This window comes from Mobula hypostoma, chromosome 18, assembly GCF_963921235.1.
Source record: "Mobula hypostoma chromosome 18, sMobHyp1.1, whole genome shotgun sequence".
NCBI lineage: Eukaryota > Metazoa > Chordata > Chondrichthyes > Myliobatiformes > Myliobatidae > Mobula > Mobula hypostoma.
Window position 1 is genome coordinate 63,472,887 of NC_086114.1, and position 15,204 is coordinate 63,488,090.

Below are 15,204 nucleotides of genomic sequence, written 5' to 3' on the forward strand. Positions count from 1 at the left end.
GGATGCTGGGTGACTTGGATAGGTTGGGTGAGAGGGCAAATTCATGGCAGATGCAATTTAATGTGGATAAATGTGAAGTTATCCACTTTGGTGGCAAAAATAGGAAAACAGATTATTATCTGAATGGTGGCCGATTAGGAAAAGGGGAGGTGTAACGAGACCTGGGTGTCATTATACACCAGTCATTGAAAGTGGGCATGCAGGTACAGCAGGCGGTGAAAAAGGCGAATGGTATGCTGGCATTTATAGCGAGAGGATTCGAGTACAGGAGCAGGGAGGTACTACTGCAGTTGTACAAGGCCTTGGTGAGACCACACCTGGAGTATTGTGTGCAGTTTTGGTCCCCTAATCTGAGGAAAGACATCCTTGCCTTAGAGGGAGTACAAAGAAGGTTCACCAGATTGATTCCTGGGATGGCAGGACTTTCATATGAAGAAAGACTGGATGAACTGGGCTTGTACTCGTTGGAATTTAGAAGATTGAGGGGGGATCTGATTGAAATGTATAAGGTCCTAAAGGGATTGGACAGGCTAGATGCAGGAAGATTGTTTCCGATGTTGGGGAAGTCCAGAACAAGGGGCCACAGTTTGAGGATAGAGCGGAAGCCTTTTAGGACCGAGATTAGGAAAAACTTCTTCACACAGAGAGTGGTGAATCTGTGGAATTCTCTGCCACAGGAAACAGTTGAGGCCAGTTCATTGGCTATATTTAAGAGGGAGTTAGATATGGCCCTTGTGGCTACGGGGGTCAGGGGGTATGGAGGGAAGGCTGGGGCGGGGTTCTGAGTTGGATGATCAGCCATGATCATAATAAATGGCGGTGCAGGCTCGAAGGGCCGAATGGCCTACTCCTGCACCTATTTTCTATGTTTCTATGTTTCTATACCCGACCACAGTCCGACTCTGAGTCATCCGAAAACATCGAGCTCTGACCAGCCCTCCGACACCGAGCACTGAGCACCATCTCTGCTGAACACTTCAACCCCAGCCTCGGCTGCCAGCAGCAGGCAAAGCCAAGGATTTTGGGGCCTTCCCTCCGGAGATTCTCGATCACACAGTAGATCTTAGGTTGTTTTATAAAATCATAGGGGCATAGATAGCATGAATGGTCACAGTCTTTTCTCCTGGGTAGAGGAGTCCGAAGTTCGAAAGGATAGGTTTAAATTGAGGTGGCAAAGATTAAAAGAGACATGAATTGCCACTTTTTCTACATTGAAAATGTAGAATATGTGGAATGAGCTGTCAAAGCAAGTGGTTGAGACCGGTATGATACCATCATTAAAACCACTTGGAGAGTGACAAGGATAGGGGGGGTGAGTATATTGAATGTGCTGCCAAAAGAAGTGGTAGAGGTAAGGTACAGTTGCAACAGTTAGACAGGTACATGGACAAGAGATGAGAGAGATGGGCCAAATGTCAAACATGGGACGAGCTGGCTGGGCAAGTTGGTTGGCATGGACAATTTGTACTGAATGGCCTGTTCCCATGTTCTATAACTCTATAATGGTGGATATTTCCAGGTATGAATACAGCTAAAGATGAGGCCAAGGTCGACTGTGTAATCACACAGTTCCCTCTCACTCCATAGCCACAACAACAAGAAGACGTTTCTAATCTGGGTCAATGAGGAGGACCACACATCTCCATGGAGAAGGGGGAGGGGCAACAAGAAGAGCGTGTTTGAGAGGTTCTGCCGAGGTCTCAAAGAGGTGAATGAGATTCTGTGTAAGATCCAAACCACCAGAACCTGCTCTGGGTCGTGAAAGAGGCCATACTTGTGCTGGCTTTTTGGTGGAGTCATCAGTGCAGTCACATTCCGCAAGCTCTTTCCCCAGAACTCCAGCAATATTTCCACTTCTAATAGTTACTTGCGTGTTCTTCTGTTGTGTTCCAATAACGTTTGCCTCTCTTCACCCCAACCTCCGCTTCATTTCTCCACTCCCATAGCTCCATGGATATAGAGCAGTAGGGCAGCAGGGTATCACAATACTTTACAGTATCAGCAATCTCTGATCGGGGTTCCATTCCCAATGGCGTCTAGAAGGAGTTTATACATTCTCCTGTGACTGTGTCGGTTTCTTCCAGGTGCTCTGGTTTCTTCCCACATTCCAAAGGGGTACGGATTAGGGTTAGTGAGTTGTGGTCACTGGAAACATGGCGACACTGGCAGGCTGCCCCCAGAACATCCTCGGACTGTGGTGGTCATTGACTTTAATGACATATTTCACTGTATGTTCTGATTTTTCAATGTACATGTGGCAAATAAAACTTATCATTATCTTTATTTTTATCCACTTTTTGGGAATGTCAGCTATTTGGTGTTCTCATATGAACCTTATTCCCTTTAGGAGAGAAACTGAACTCGGAGAAGGGCTGGGAGTTCATGTGGAATGAGAGTCTTCCCTACATCCTTACCTGCCCCGCTAACCTGGGCATGGGACTTCGAGCCGGGGTATACATAAAACTGCCGCTGCTCAGCAAGGTACAACAACTGAGAGTGGAGGTTATACTGTCAGACTGTACACTGACCAAGGTGCTGAAATACGGTCTTTCCAGGCAACAACAGTGCACCCTCCTTCAGAATGTAGAGGGAGATTAACTCTGAATCGGAAGCTTTCTCTTACATCGCTGGAGTCAGTTTCTCAACAACAACTGGGGCACGAATGCTAAATATTCAGAATCAGGAGCTCTCACATTCTGAATGAATTACCCCTGGCTGAGTATCAATTCTGGGATCTTTGCAATGGGAACTTTCCTCTGTATCTAATCCCTGCTGTCCCTACTCTAGAAGTGTCTACTAAGAACATAAGAAACAGGAGCAGGAGAAGGCCAAATAGCCTGTCGAGCCTGCTCTGCCATTCAATTAGATCATGGTTGATCTGGCAATGGACTCCTCTCTAACTACCTGCCTTTTCCCCATAACCGTTAATTCCCCTACTATGCAAAAATCTACCCCAACCTTGTCTTAAGTATATTTACTGAGGTAGCCTCCACTGCTTCATTGAGCAGAGAGTTCCAGATTCACCACTCTCTGGGAAAAGCAGTTCCTCCTCATCTCCGTCCTACATCTACTCCTCTGATTCTTTAGGCTATGTCCCCTAGTTCTAGTCTCACCTACCAGTCGAAACAACTTTCCTGCCTCGATCTTATCTATCCCTTTCATAATTTTATATGTTTCTATAAGATCTCCTCTCATTCTTCTGAATTCCTGCGAGTACAGTCCCAGATGACCCAATCTCTGTTCATCTCTGGAATCAACCTGGTGAACCTGCTCTGCACGGCCTCCAAAGCCAGTATATCCTTCTTCAAATAAGGATAACCAGAACTGCACACAGTACTCCGGGTGCGCCCCCACCAGTACCCTGTACAGTTGCAGCATAGCCTCCCTGCTCTTAAATTCAATCCCTCTAGCAATGAAGGCCAACATTTCATCTGCCTTCTTGATAGCCTGCTGCACCTGCAAACCAAACTTTGTGATTCATGCACAAGCACTCCCAAGTCCCTCTGCACAGTAGCATGCTGTAATTTTTTTTTACCATTTAAATAGTAATCTGATCTTTCAGTTTTCCTTCCAAAGTGGATGACATTGCATTTACCAACATTGTATCCCATCTGCCAGACTCTTGCCCACTCACTTAACCTATCTATATCTCTCTGAAGACTCTCCATATCTTCTGCACAATTTGCTTTTCCACTCAATTTGGTGTCATCAGCAAACATAGATACACTACACGTGGTCCCCTTTTCCAGATCGTTAATGTACATGGTGAACAGTTATGGGTCCAGCACCGACCCCTACAGCACACCACTCACCTCTGACTGCCAACCAGAGTAACACCCATGTATCCCAACTCTCTCCTTTCTCTTAGTTAACCAATCCTCTATCCATGTTAATACATCACCCCCAACTCTATGCATCCTTATCTTATGGATAAGTCTTTTATGTGGCACCTTATCAAATGCCTTCTGGAAATCCAAGTAAATAACGTCCATCTGTTCCCCTCCATCCACTGCACTCGTTATATCCTCAAAGAACTTCAGTAAGTTTGTGTCAAACAGGACCTGTCTTTGCTGAATCCATGCCTGATGGATCTATTTCTTTCCAGATGCCTCATTATTTCTTCTTTAATGATACAATTATTTTCCCAACTACAGATGTTAAATTATGTGGCCTGTAGTTACCTGCCTTTTGCCTACATCCTTTTTTGAACAGTGGCCTGACATTTGCCATCTTCCAATCTGCCAGAGTCCAGAGGATTTTGGTAAATCATCACCAAAGCCTCTTCTATAACTTTTGCCATTTCTTTCAGTACTCTGGGATGCATTCCATCAGGATCAGGGAACTTGTCTATATTCAGGCCCACAAGTTTGCTGAGAACTACCTCTTTAGCGATAGCTATTGTATTGAGGTCCTCACCTCACATCATATCCATAACATCTCTCTTTGGTATGTTAGATGTGTCCTCCACCATGAAGGCCGACACAAAATAGTCATTCAAAGCCTTGGCCTTTTCCTCATTACTGAAAATCAATTCCCTCTTCTTGTCCTCCAAGGGACCTATGTTCACTTTACCACCCTTTTCTGCTTTATACAATCATAAAAACTTGTACTGTCTGTTTTTATATTTTGTACTAGTTTATTTTCATAATCTATCTTCCCTTTCTTTATTGATCACTTCGTGGTTCTTTGTTGCTTTTTATAGTTTTCCCAATCATCCAGTTTCCCAATACTCTTGGCAACTTCATACACACGAGCTATTAGTTTGATGTCTTCTTTTATTTCCTTAGTTATCAAAGGCTGGATCTCCCCACCCTTACTGTCATTGCTTTTAACTGGAATATACTTTTGTTGAGCACTGTGAAAAATCTCTATGAAAGTCTTCTACTGTTCCTCAACCGTCCCACCATACAGCCTATGTTCCCAGTTTACACTAGCCAAACCCTCCCCCATCCCATTGTAGTCTCCATTGTTTAGACATTATACACTGGTTTTAGACTGAACTACTGCACCCTCGATTTGTATGAAAAATTCAATCATACTGTGATCACTTTTTCCACGAGGATCCCTAACTACAAGATCACTAGTTTTACCTGTCTCATTGCACAGGACCAGATCTAAGATAGCACGTTCCCTTGTAGGTTCAGTAACATGCTGTTCAAGAAAGCCATCATGGATGCATTCTGTGAAGTCCCCCTCAAGACTGCCTCGACCAACTTGATTCACCCAATCTATGTACGAGCTAATGTCCCCCATGATAACTGATGTTCCATTCTTACATGCCTCAGATATTTCTCTGTTTATTGCCTGTGCCACTGTAATGTCATTATTCAGTGGCCAATAGACAACTCCCACAACTGATTTTTTTCCCTTTACTATTCCTAATCGGTACCCAGATGGATTCAACATTCTGCTGCTTAGATCTTATATTGTCTCTCACTTTCACCCTGATCTCATCTTTAATTAAGAGCGCTACCCCACCTCCCTTATCTTCCTGCCTATCCTTCCGTATTACCTGATATCCTTGGATATTTAATTCTCAATCCTGTCCACCCTGCAACCACCTCTCTGTAATGGCCACTAAATCATTCCCTTTGTACTGATTTGTGCCACAAGTTCACTGACCTTGTTTCGAACACTACGGGCATTCAGGTAAAGTGCCCTTGCACTCATTGTGCTTTTAAAATCTTGTAATCTTTTTCTCGTTTGCACTTGACTTTTCTTCACTCCATTCTTGCTCTCCACTCTTTTTTTCTTTATCTTCATCCACACTTTTCTCTTTTACTTTATCCATACTTCTCCAGTCTGCTGAACCTACCCCCCACCGCCCCCGCTATTTAGTTTACAGCCCTATCCACAGCTCCAGTTATGTGATTCACTAGGATTCAGGTCCCATCACGGTTCAGGTGGAGCCCGTCCCATTGGAACAGCTCCCACCTTCGCCAGTACTGGTGCCAATTTCCCATGAATTCAAACCCACTTCTCCCACACCAATCCTTCAGCCATGCATTTAACTCTCTAATCTTCCTGAGCCTATGCCAATTTGCACATGACTCAGCTAGTAATCCAGAGATTACCAACTTTTTGGTTCTGCTTTTTAATTTAGTACCTGGCTGCTCAAATTCCCTCAGGAGAACCTCTTTCCTCATTCTCCCCATGTCGTTGGTACCCACATGGACCACGACAACTGTATCTTTCCCCTCCCACTGCAAATTCCTCTGCAGGTCAGATAAGATGTCCCGAACATGGGCACCAGGCAGGCAACACAACCCTTGGGTTGCTGTATCCTTGCGACAGAGAACTCTGTCTATTCCCCTGACTGTACCATCCCCAATTACCACTACAGTCCTCTTCTCTTCCCCCCCCCCACCCTTGAATGGCTCCCTGAACTACAGTGCCACAGTTAAGTTGCTCATCCTTCCTACAGCCCCCACTCTCATCCACACAGGGAGCAAAAATCTCAGACCTATTAGACAAGCTCAAGGGCTGAGGCTCCTCCAGCACTGCCTCTTGGATCCCACTACCCGTCTCAATGGCAGTCACACGCTCTTGGCCCTGACCACAGACTGCATTTGAGGCAGCTAATCTAATAGGTGTGACAGAGAACCCAGGTAACTCTCCCCCTCCGTGAGGTGCCACAGTGTTTGAAGCTCAGATTCCAGGTCATCAACTTTGAGTCTGAGTTCCTCGAGCAGCCAACGCTTGCTGCAGATGTGGTCACCAGGAACCACAATGGGGTCCACCAGCTCCCACATCGTGCAGCTACAGCACATCACCTGAACCTGCATCATCCCTACATTATTTAATTAGCTGTAATTTCGTGACTTTTTATACAACCACCACAAAAGCCTTACCTGCTACTCACCAGTGCCTCCTCACCGAAGCCTCGAGTTCCCACTCCTACACTGGTCCACTCACACACTGGCTGCTCCACTTTGACCCTGCTTTACTTTTATTTGCTGCTGCTAATGAATCCTGAATCAATTGGTCCGCCACTAATGCACCAAGCCCTGTGAAACTGTCCTTTTTTAAACTCTTCTCCCCAACCTATGCAAAACTCTCTCTCTCTACAAATCGATTGGTCCGCTGCTAATGTGTGTGACCACTAATGATTGGGTATATCTATCCCTTGCTCTCTCTTCCCTGGGAGTGTGTGCCAGTACAAGGTAGATTGACTCTACATTCATCCTGTGCTATCTCAACACTAGGAGTATGTGCTCAGATATGGTAGGTTGACTCTGCGTCTAACCTCTGTTATCTCTACCTTGGAAGTGTGTGCTGGGACAGGGTGGAGGGTCTTTACTCTATATCTAACCCCATTCTCTACCTTGTGAGTGTGTGCTGTGGCAGGGTAGAGGAATTTTACTCTGAATTTAACCCCAGCTGCCCCTGCTTTGGTGATGTTGTGATGGATCTGTTACGTGCACAGTAGCAAAGCCCATGCTATGATGAGCACATGCCATTGAAGTATGTTCTCCTGAGACAGTGTGGGCTTTCTCCCATTTCCAGCCACATTCCAAAACACATGGATTAGGGTTAGTAAATTGTGGGCTTGCTATGCAGGCATCGGAAGCATGATGACTCTTGCCAGCAGCCCCCAGCACAATCCTCAGTGTGCTGTTGACAAATTTCACTATTTTCCTTATTCCACCTATCTCCTTTCAGCTTCTTACTTCCCCCACCAACCCACCATCCCCCTCACCTGCCCTCATCTATCACATGCCAACTTGTATTTCTCCCCCTACACCATCTTCTTGTTTGTCTCCTGCTGCCTGCCTTTCCAGTCCTGGTCCTGGGTTTCATTGATTGTTTGTTTCTCTCCATTGATGCCAACTGACCTGTTGAGTTCTCTAGCACTTTGAGTGTGTTGCCCATGAACAAATCAGGTCTCCTCTCACCAATCCCTTGCATGGATAATGGGTAGAGAGGAGAGGCAGAGAATTTCATTGGTAGACATCTGTGCCTGTGATGAAACTGGCTAAATGCAGGCTAACTGGAGCAGCTCAGATACACACTCCAATTGCCATAGAGGTGATTACCCCTGGGTGGTTGCTGAAGACCAGGGGTAGGAGAGGTGATCTTAGAGATGATGGTCTCCAGATTGAGTGGCTGACTGTTAAGACCCATTCTGAAGAATGTTTCTGACCAAGGGCTTAAAAAAAGATGAAAGATAGCTTTATTTGTCACATGTATGCGAAACATACAACAAAAAGCATCGTCTGTGTTAACACAGTTGGAGGATGTGCTGGGGGCAGCCCGCAAGAGTTGTCATTCTGCCAGAGCCAACATAACATGCCCAGAGATTAATAACCCTAACCTGTACGTCTTTGGAATGTGGGAGGAAACCTCAGCACCCGGATGAAACCCACACAGTCACGGAGAGAACGGGCAGACAGCAGCAGGAATTGACCCCTTATCACAGGCGCTGTAAAGCACCACGCTAACGGCTAGCCTACCATGCCACCCCTGTTGGCAGCAGTAAGGTGGGCAGAAGGGCCTGTTTCTGGCCCGTATAACTCCGTGATGCCCTGGGGTGGCAGCCGCAGTCACGCTAGGGTGTGGTGCCACCACTCAGCCAGGTGAATTTCATGTTTCAGGACCATTGCTTCTGGAAAAACCTGGAAAACCTGAGGCTAGGAGAACATGGCACGGTGGGAGAGAACCTGGCCGGTGTGGCTGGTATGTGCGATATCTCCAACCTGGACTGGCTGGGAAAATCTGAGATCAGTCACTGGTCTCATTCCCACACCCCCAGCTCCAGGTGCACACCAGAGCCCAGGGGAAGGGCAGAAATTGGGGAAGAATGGGATCGGGAGGAGGGATAGGTGATGGAGACAGGGTTCCAGGAAGTGGGGGATGGAATGAGGAACAGAGGAAGATGAGGAGTAAGAGGAAACACAGAGAAGGGGAGTGGGGAAAAGGAAGGATTGGTGGAGATAGAGGAGGGAGGAGGTGGATGTTATGTTTTGTAACTTCAAAACGTTAAACTAATTCAAAGGAAAACAGGAGAGCTGAGAGATATGAGTCTTAGTTTGTTCTTTACTTTAAGTGAGGTGCACACTTATCACATGGTCATAGAGTCATAATCATAGAAAGGTACAGCATGGAAACAGGTCATTTGGCCCATCTAGTTTATGCTGAATCATTTAAGCTACCTAGTCCCAGTGCCCTGCACCCAGACCATGGCCCATCCATGTACATACCCAAACTTCTCTTAAACATTGAAATCGAGCTCACATGTACTACTTGTGCTGGCAGCTCACTTCACACTCTCACCACCCTCTGAGTGAAGAGGATCCCCTCATGTTCCTCTTAAACCTTTTGCCTTTCACCCTCAACCCATGACCTCTAGTCATAGTCCCACCTAACTTCAGAGGAAAAAGCATACTTGCACTTACCCCATCTATACCTCTCATAATTTTGTACACCTCTGTCCTATATCCCCTCAATCTTCTGCATTCCAAGGAATAAAGTTCTAACCTATTCAATCTTTCCTCTTAACTCAGGTCTGCTAGTCCCAGGAACATCCTTGTAAATTTTCTCTGTACTCTTTCAACCTTATTTACATCTCTCCTGTAGGTAGGTGACTAAAACTGCACACACTACTCCAAATTAGGCTTCACCAGTGTCTTATACAACTTCAACATAACATCCCACCTCCTGTACTCAGTACATTGATTTATGAAGGCCAGTGTGCCAAAAGCTTTCCTTACGACCCTATCTACCTGTCCTGCCACTTTCAATTAATCATGTACCTGTATTCCCAGATCCCTTTGTTCTACCACACTCCTGAGTACCCTGCTGTTCACTGTGTAAGACCTACACCTCGCACTTGTCTGTATTAAATTCCATCTTCCATTTTTCAGCCCATTTTTCCACCTGGTCCTGATCCCACTGTCCACAGCTCTCACTGTCCACTACTCCCCCTATCCTAGTGTCAACTGCTTATTTGCTGATCTCGTTAACCACATTATCACCTAGATCATTGATATAGATGACAAACCACAATGGGCTCAGTACTGATCCCTGCTGCACTCCACTAGTCACAGGCCTCCAGGCAAAGAGGCAACCCTCTACTCACACTCTCTGGCTTCTCCCACAAAGCCAATGTCTAATCCGGTTTAGTACCTCATCTTGAATGCCAAACGATTGAACATTCTTGACCAACCTCCTATGCAGGACCCCGTCAAATGCCTTACTAAAGTCCATGTAGACAACATCTGCTGCCTTACCTTCATCCACTGTCCTGGTATCTTCCTTGAAAAGATTGGTTAGACATGACCTACCACACACAAAACCATGCTGACTATCCCTAAACAGTCCGTGTCTATCCAAATACTTATATATCTGGTCTCTTAGAATACTTTGCAATAACTTTCCCACTACTGATGTCAGGATCAACAGCCTATAATTTCCTGGTTTATTTTTAGAGACCTTCTTAAATAGCTGAACAACATTAGCTATCCTCCAATCCTCTGGTACCTCACCTGCCGATAAGGATGTTTTAAATTTCTCAGCTAGGACCTCTGCAATTTCTGTACTTGCCTTCCACAGGTCCGAGGGAACGCCTTGTCAGGCCCTGGGGATTTATCCACCCTGACTTGCCTCAGGACAGCAAACACCTCCTTCTCTGTAATCTGTATAAAGTCCGTGACCTCACTGGTCATGGTGGTGCGATGATGTATGCAATTCATGTATTTAGACATATAACCTGTAATGAATTACTTAAATGAGCAAGAATGGTTAATCAAACAATATATATATATACAAGATTACACAAATATTACTGAAATATGACCATAAGACACAGGAGCAGAATTAGGCCATTCAGCCCATCGAGTCTGCTCCACCATTCTATTATGGCTGATCCTGGATCCCACTCAACCTCATGCACCTGCCTTCTTGCCATAGCCTTTGATGCCCTGATGACTCAGGAAACTATCAATATTCGCTTTAAATGTACCCATGGTCTTGGCATCCACAGCTGTCTGTGACAGAGCATTCCACAGATTCGCTTCTCTCTGGCTAAAAAATTTCTTCCTCACCTCTTTCCTAAAGGGACGCCCCTCAATGTTGAGGCTGTGCTCTCCAGTTCTGGATACCCCACCATAGGAAACATTCTCTCCACATCCACCCTATCTAGTCCTTTCAACATTCGAAAGACAAGGATGGAAAGATTAGAGACCTTGGACATCCAAAGAGGTGATGAACTTAGCCAAGAAGGAAAAGGAAAAGTATGTAAAGCTTCAGAAGTTAGGATCAAACAGAGACAGGAGAATTATAAAGAAGCCAGAAAATAACTGGAGAAGGGAATTAGGAAAGTCAGCGGGCCATGAAAAGTCCTTGGCAACTAGGATTAAGATATTCAGTATATCCATCAGGAGCAAGCAGATAACTAGGGAGAGGGTAGGACCACCCAAGGATAAAGAGAATATTTAATGCACAACAATGGAGATGGAGCAGATGGAGGAAAGCAGCAGGAGATAGTGAGGGGAGGAGAAAGGAAAAGATTAATGGCTGCAGGATCTAAAGACCAGCACACAATCTTATGATCTCTTACAATGAACCATGAAAGAGCTGATTTTGTACAAAGGCATCATTTGTATTCTTAGAACATAGAAGAACACAGTACAGGCCCTTTGGCCCTTGATGTTGTGCTAACCTTTTAACCTACACTAAGGTTAATTAAACTCTTCCATTTTTCTATCATCCATGTGCCAGTCTACGAGTTTCTTAAATGTCCCTAATGCATCAGCCTCTACCACCAGCCCCCCAGGGTGTTCCACACACCCACCACTCTCTGTGTGAGAAACTTACCTCTGACATTACCACCACCCGCACTCTGCCCATATTCCTCCAATCACCTTAAAATTATGTCCCCTCATATTAGCCATTTCCACCTTGGGAAATAATTTTACATAGAACATAGAATAGTACAGCACAGTACAGGCCCTTTGGCCCACAATGTTATGCCGACCCTCAAACCCTACCTCCCATATAAGCCCCCACCTTAAATTCCTCCATATACCTGTCTAGTAGTCTCTTAAACTTCACTAGTGTATCTGCCTCCACCACTGACTCAGGCAGTGCATTCCACACACGAACCACTCTCTGAGTAAAAAACCTTCCTCTAATATCCCCCTTGAACTTCCCACCCCTTACCTTAAAGCCATGTCCTCTTGTATTGAGCAGTGGTGCCCTGGGAAGAGGCGCTGGCTGTCCACTCTATCTATTCCTCTTAATATCTTGTACACCTCTATCATGTCTCCTCTCATCCTCCTTCTCGCTAAAGAGTAAAGCCCTAGCTCCCTTAATCTCTGATCATAATGCATACTCTCTAAACCAGGCAGCATCCTGGTAAATCTCCTCTGTACCCTTTCCAATGCTTCCACATCCTTCCTATAGAGAGGCAACCAGAACTGGGTGCAATACTCCAAGTGTGGCCTAACCAGAGTTTTATACTGCTGCATCATTACCTCGTGACTCTCAAACTCTATCCCTCGATTTATGAAAACTAACACCCCATAAGCTTTCTTAACTACTCTATCTACCTGTGAGGCAACTTTCAGGGATCTGTGGACATGTACCCCCAGATCCCTCTGCTCCTCCACACTACCAAGTATCCTGCCATGGAGTTTGTCCTTCCAAAGTGTACCACCTCACACTTCTCCGAGTTGAACTCTATCTGCCACTTCTCAGCCCACTTCTGCATCCTATCAATGTCTCTCTGCAATCTTCGACAATCCTCTACACTATCCACAACTCCACCAACCTTTGTGTCGTCTGCAAACTTGCCAACCCACCCTTCTACCCCCACATCCAGGTCGTTAATAAAAATCACGAGAAGTAGAGGTCTCAGAACAGATCCTTGTGGGACACCACTAGTCACAACCCTCCAATCTGAATGTACTCCCTCCACCATGACCCTCTGCCTTCTGCAGGCAAGCCAATTCTGAATCCACCTGGCCAAACTTTCCTGGATCCCATGCCTTCTGACTTTCTGAATAAGCCTACTGTGTAGAACCTTGTCAAATGCCTTAGTAAGATCCATATAGATCACATCCACTGCACTACCTTCATCTATATGCCTGGTCACCTCCTCAAAGAACTCTATCAGGCTTGTTAGACATGATCTGCCCTTCACAAAGCCATGCTGACTGTCCCTGATCAGACCATGATTCTCTAAATGCCCATAGGTCCTATCTCTAAGAATCTTTCCCAACAGCTTTCCCACCACAGATGTAAGGCTCACTGGTCTATAATTACCCAGACTATCCCTACTACCTTTTTTGAACAAGGGGACAACATTCGCCTCTCTCCAATGCTCCGGTACCATTCCCGTGGACAACAAGGACATAAGGATCCTAGCCAGAGGCTCAGCAATCTCTTCCCTTGCCTCGTGGAGCAGCCTGGGGAATATTCCGTCAGGCCCCGGGGACTTATCCATCCTAATATATTTTAACAACTCCAATACCTACTCTCCCTTAATATCAACATGCTCCAGAACATCAACCTCACTCATATTGTCCTCACCGTCATCAAGTTCCCTCTCATTGGTGAATACCGAAGAGAAGTATTCATTGAGGACCTCGCTCACTTCCACAGCCTCCAGGCACATCTTCCCACCTTTATCTCTAATCCGTCCTACCTTCACTCCTGTCATCCTTTTTTCCTTCACATAATTGAAGAATGCCTTGGGGTTTTCCTTTACCCTACTCGCCAAGGCCTTCTCATGCCCCCTTCTTGCTCTTCTCAGCCCCTTCTTAAGCTCCTTTCTTGCTCCCATACATTCCTCAATAGACCCATCTGATCCTTGCTTCCTGAACCACATGTATTTGGTTGTCCAGTCTGTCCATGCCTCTTACCTTGTTCACCTATCTCTCATGCTCCTTTGCTTCAGAGAGAAAAGCCCTGGCTCACTCAACCTACCCTGGTTCAGCAGGGCTCTGTGTTGGCATTACAACTTGATCAGTGGTGGATATCAGGTCTTGGACACAATTTGTACTGTAACCCGACGACAATGATATTTGAGTTGAAATCATCTCCTGTTGGGTTGATTTTAAAGGAGAAAGAAAAGCAGTTCAGCAGCTTTGCGTGTGTGGGGGGTGGGGGTGTGGATGGGAGGCAGGGTAGGAACCAGACTCGCTTTGCTGTTGTTGTTTTGTTGCTGTGGCTCGTGTTGTTCGGCTGAGCATTGAGGTGTGCTATGTTGGTGCCGGAATGTGTGGTGACCCTTGCGGGCTGCCCCCAGTTCACCCTCAGGTGTGTTGGTTGTTAGTGCAAATAACACATTTCAATGTACGTGTGATAAATAAAAGAAAAGGAACCTGAATCTGCCAGGGTAAAAACAGAACAGAGTAGAAATGCTCCATGATGCATTTCACTGTGTGTTTCAGTGGACATGTGTTAATGAGTCTGAGAATGAGGGGTGGGAGACAGAACAAGAGGTGGGTTCAAAATCGGTCAGTGTGGAGGAGCACTTTGGAAGGGACGGAGTGGGTTGTGGGATGGAGGCGAAGTCGGAGAGAGAGGTGAAGGTGGAGAAGGAAGGGGAGACAGGTAGGAGGAGGACATTGGACAAGGGTAGGTTTCCTTTGGTGGTGCAACAGTTGTGGTCAGTTTTGTACCCTGGGCTGTGTCAAAATTTTTAATGCTGAAAGTTTGTCACTTCCCTGGGTGGAAGTGGTCCAGTTGGTGATCGATGGCATGAACTATTTAACCAAATGTGAGAAATGGGTGCAGAGAGGATAGGACACCAGGATTCCCCCCACCCCCCCCAGCCACCATTGAACCAGAACAGATACTGAGTTCTCTATAATCAACCAAGCCCTGGGAGATAATGTGTCACTAACGTGTTCCAGTGGCTGCAAACACTCTGGATTTTGTCCCATTTCCACAGCAGATTAAATAAACTCCCTGACTGCTATAACTAACATAATGTGGCTGTTGGTAATTAGCTTATTGGTCACTCAATCACATCACCTAGTGACTTTAACTATGACTGACAGCAGGTGAAATACCTTGTCAGCTGTGGGACGTCCCATCACAGGGAGGGATTCACAGACTGTTTGACACATCACTGGATGGGGGCAAGCACACAAATCTTGTCCCATTCCTGAGTGGGGGCTTCCCAGCTTCCAAAGGGGAGGAATGGCCATAATCCCATTCCCATGTGGGGGACTTTCCAGTCCCCTCCCTGAGGGAGAG

The 15,204-nt window shown here is 45.9% G+C and overlaps 1 pseudogene; it reads left to right on the forward strand.

The window, feature by feature from the left end:
- Positions 1–14,787, forward strand: part of LOC134358126 (creatine kinase U-type, mitochondrial-like) — a 37,866-nt pseudogene extending 23,079 nt beyond the window's left edge.
- Positions 14,788–15,204: the final 417 nt, after the last annotated feature.